This window comes from Arachis stenosperma, chromosome 10 (genome assembly GCF_014773155.1).
Source record: "Arachis stenosperma cultivar V10309 chromosome 10, arast.V10309.gnm1.PFL2, whole genome shotgun sequence".
Taxonomy (NCBI): Eukaryota; Viridiplantae; Streptophyta; class Magnoliopsida; order Fabales; family Fabaceae; genus Arachis; species Arachis stenosperma.
In genome coordinates this window covers 13,581,222-13,586,149 of record NC_080386.1, presented here as the reverse complement: position 1 = coordinate 13,586,149, position 4,928 = coordinate 13,581,222, and the positions used below count along the sequence as shown (strand labels likewise).

General features: G+C 30.8%; 1 pseudogene; it reads right to left on the bottom strand.

Moving 5' to 3' along the window:
• Nucleotides 1–446: 446 nt before the first annotated feature.
• On the bottom strand, nucleotides 447–4,116 carry LOC130956791 (cytochrome P450 71D8-like; annotated as a pseudogene).
• Between the last annotated feature and the right edge of the window lie 812 nt (nucleotides 4,117–4,928).

Below are 4,928 nucleotides of genomic sequence, written 5' to 3'. Positions count from 1 at the left end.
TTTTGGGATACTGATTGTTTTACATATTTGTGTCTGTAGCCTTTTTATCTGGTCAAGTGTGAAATCCAAGTGTATATGTATCTTAGTGAGTTTTGATTATGACTAAGAGGAGTTCTTTGTTTATTTTGTTTCAAGTTTTGTTACTAGCAGCTGGCCAAGTCTATAACCAACAATTAAGCACCATTAGATAATACCGGAGCCAAGGGATTGCTCAGATATTTGCTTCAATAATTTCCTCCGAGCTTGGGCTTGGAATGACGTAATTGAAGATTGTTTATTTCGAATGTCTACGGTAAAATGACTAGCAAAACAAGTTGAAGAAGTATCAGTTCAAATTGGAACTTTATGACCAACCACACCCGTATAATTAAAAAATGACATAAAAGAAATATTTATGAACTATTATAAATTAACTTGGCTGCGAATCCTAATTTGTTTTTCCACGAGTGCAATACTAGAGCTAACATACAATACTATGATGGCATCACATAGATGTTGATAACTAGAACAAAAAACTAGATGAGAATATTATGATAAAGTTATGGATCATAAATAGTGGGAATCAAGGCATGTTTTCTTCCAATTGCCAAGCCAGCGAGTTCAGTCATGTCCACATCCTCAGGCTTCATCCCACTGGGAAGTTCCCAATTGAAATGGTAAAGTAAGAGAGCCAAAGGAAGTGTCACGCTGGCAACACCAAAAGTCATGCCAGGGCATATTCTTCTTCCTGCCCCAAATGGTAAATACTCAAAATTATTCCCTTTGAAGTCCAAAAAACTTTCTTCAAATCTCTCAGGTATAAAACTCTCAGAGTCATGCCAGTATTGGGGATCTCTTGCAATTGCCCACACATTAACCATCACTCTTGTTTTTATTGGTATAGCATAGCCATGAATGTTGGTTGCTTCGGTGCATTCTCTAGGGATCAACAATGGAGTTGGTGAGTGCAACCTCAGTGTGTCTCTTTGACCACTAGCTTTAAGTAACTTAGATCTTCAATATCAGTTTCATGAATTATTTTCTTTTCTCTACGTGCTTCTCTTAATTCAGCTTGTGCCTTTGCCATCACTCTTGGGTTCTTCATCATTTCTGCCATGGCCCATTCTATTGTTGATGCTGTAGTATCCGTTCCAGCAGCAAACATGTCCTGTAAACAGTTGAAATCTTTTATTATTATTTTTTTTTTTTAATTTAGCCAGTTTTAATCTCAATGACACATTTTAAGAGTTTAATAATAAAATATTATAAATTTTTGATGAATTCAATGTATTGAAGATGTAAAAAAATTATATTTGACTTTCACTTGAGAACTTCAGAATCAGTCAATAATTTTCATTTGAAAACTCCAAAATCATTATTATTCTTTGCATTATTTTTAAATAATTCTTGGTCTAAATCAATATAGATTTTATCAACTCTTACAAAGTTACTCTGCAGACTGCAGCCACATAATAATTTTTTTATTATATATTTTTAAACTATTACATGATGATGAATTAATATAAAATGAAAAATATTTTTTTCTTCATATAGTGTTTATAAAAATGATCACTATATAAAGCAATTAGACAATTTCTTTTTAAAAAGTAATAAACATTAATTTACTCGCAATTTCTTTTTTTTTTTTTAAGTATTTGATTCGGTCAGCATATTTATATAGATCTTGTTTTATATATTTTTTAATAAAATAAATCATTGTTAAAATAATTAAATTTGACATAATAAAACAATAAAATAGAATAATTTAACTTTTTATAGCAGTTTAATCTGACTTTTTCTACCAATTAATTGTTATTTTTTGTGACTCATAATATGATAATTAAAGAAATTATCTTCTCAATTTTTTAATTATTTTATTAATGTGATTTTTTTATTATTAATATTTTTTCATTCTGCTTATTAAGAACTATATGCTGAAAGATCATCCTTTACAATAATAATTTTAAATTTTTTCATGAACACATTAATACTAAGTGTTTGTTATAGTATCTATATATAATATATAATTGTCTAATTTATTAAAAAAACTAATATTTAATTTAAAATATAAAAATAAATAATTTAAATATTTAATACTTTTCATCAAAAATAAGTTCCATCAATTCGACACCAAACTAGAAGGCATAAAAAAACTTGCATTAATACTAACCTCAATGACGGCTTTGACGTTTGCGATTGTTAGCTTGGTCTGGAGACTGCTACTTTGTTGGACTCTCAATAGAACATCAACAAGGTCTTCCTCCTCCGCATCGATCCTACCTTCTCTTTGTTTCTTTTGATGTTCCATTACGATGTCCTCCAAGATCCTATCAAGTTTCTTGTGCAGCTTCTCCACCTTGGACTTCAACCCACTCAAATAATACAGAGGTTTCATCGACGGAAACAAATCCGCCCAATGAAACACTCCAAGGATTTCCATTGCTTCTTTGATCAGAACCACAAACTCATCATGCTCCTTGTTGTAGCTACCAAAAGTCGCCCTGTAAACAGAAGCGCTTATCAAGGAGAAAATCATGTCACTCAGATTGATCCGTGAACCCGCAGATTCACGGATCGTCTGAATGAGCTTTTCAGCCTCGGCTTCTCTTACAGAAGCCACCAGAGACTGAACCTTTTTCACACTCAAAAGCTCTAGAGTACATATCTTGCGCATATCTCTCCAGTAATCGCCGGACGGAGAGAATGCAATATCTGCAGGGCCATATACAAGGGTTGGAACAGCGGCAATAAAAGGCCTCTTTTGAAAACAGGCATCCTGGGTTTTGAGAACTTCCTTGGCTAGCTTAGCGGAAGATACAACCACTGTGGAGTTCTCACCGAGTTTGAGGTGCATGATGGGTCCATATTTCTTTGCAAGTTCTCTGAAAGCACGGTGTGGTAATGGTCCTGCTAGAGCAAGTTGATGGATGTTACCAATGATGGGTAATTTCCATGGACCAGGGGGGAGTTTATAGGATCTTGGTTTGGAATATTTTGCAAGAAAATGCAAGACTGTGAAGACCAAAATTGCAATAACCAAAAAGTAGGGTACGTTGAGGTTCCATGTTATTATTAATCTATATGACGGTGTGTGCTTGTAATGATTTTTGCTTTGATTGTCTCCTATTTATACAAGGTGGGTACTCCTATGAAGATATTATAATTGTCTTCATATGATAATTTTTTTTTTTTGATTCTTGATGATAGATTGTAAGATTAGATTTTGATATGTTATAAAAGTGTTATTTTTATTTGAAATGTGACCAAATTAATAAATCACACTTTTATATAAAGTATCTTCATAAAAAGATATTTTTTACAATTTACATCTTCATTTGAGTAACTCCCTTTATACGATCTTTAATTTATGTATGTAAACGTAAATGATAAAGCTAAGCATAGAAGCTAGCTGCTCTATAAAATATTGTATATATATGTTTCAACATAAAACGTAAAATTTCTTTCTAAACGCATTTTATAAAAAGAAATAGGTGAACAATGAAAATATTAAACAATGTAAACAATAGATATATCGGATGTTTATTTTACTAGTGTATGAATGATTATTTTAATATTAAAATTTAGAAGGTTAATTTAGAGGTGTAGTGTGTTTTTATTTGATTGGTGGTTGTTCATATTGTTCAATAAAGCCATTGTCCCCCCAGCATTTCCCTTTATAAAATTCCTATTCAATCCATCATTTATGAATAATACTACGTGATTTAGCTGGTGTTTTTTTATCTATTTATTTATGAAATTTTCCAATTACAATACTATTAGGAGTAGGACTCAATACATAATTGTCATTTCAACTTTTTAGTAACTGCTTTTTACTTAATTGATGTTTTCTCTTTAGAAAAGTATAGGTAACAATTTTTAACCAACTAATTTTAAGTAATTGTAATTAATAATTATTAATTTTGTATTTTTTAAAAAATAAAATTTAAATAATTACTAATTAATAATAATTAATTAATATAGAATACAGTTTAAAAATATTTACGGAAATGTTTGGTAACAAAAAAAATTAGCCAAAAACAATCATAACTTGTTTTATTTAGCATTTATTAATTGTTGCGACAATTAATGAATGTTAAATAAGACAAATTCTGATTGTATTTTTTGTCTACCTAACATTGTCCAATATTTATTGATTTATTGTTGGCTAAATTCTTGTTGGTTATCTAGTAAAATTATTATTTTTTTCTTCTTCCGTGTTTTAACGCAAAAAAAAAGGGCTAATTAAACATGCATGTTGCTAAGCCACTACTAGTATTATTTTACTAAATAAAAGCGATATAGTTTTGGTGTGAACATAACTATAACTATCCATACTAAGGTGCAAACTGAATAGTGTGGTAGGGTGGCATCGTGTTAGACTGTTAGATGAAATTTGCGATTTTCGGCAACCTCAATTTGCCATAACTAAGTTCGATTTCGCTAACTAAAGTTGTAGTATTTTTCAACTAAATTTTTTGTGTTATCTTTTAATGTCATTCAACTAAAAATCTTTCACAATTCAAAAAAAAATTGTGTTGTATAGCTAAAATTTTTAAGTTTTATAGCTAAAATTTATGTATCTTGTCATTTAATTAAAAAATCTGTACAATTGAAAATAGTTTTCGTACTGTACTCTATAAATCGGAACTGCCATCATATATCTCGGCCACATCAGCCACGATTAAACACACAAACAACGGATAATCACGTCATGATAACAATCACTAAGAATCTCGACTAAAACCGGGATCCACTTCAACAAATCATCAAATGGAACCAACTCACAAATCTATAAAACGGCAGCTGCTAAACAAAATCATCAAGGCAACACCTGAACACACCAGTACACACAGTTTATGCTTACACTCTAATTTTGATAACTACTCTCCACTAACTTGAGCGTTGGAGTCCTTTTTGCAGGTTCTCCGCCCGGTTCGTATTCAAGCTAG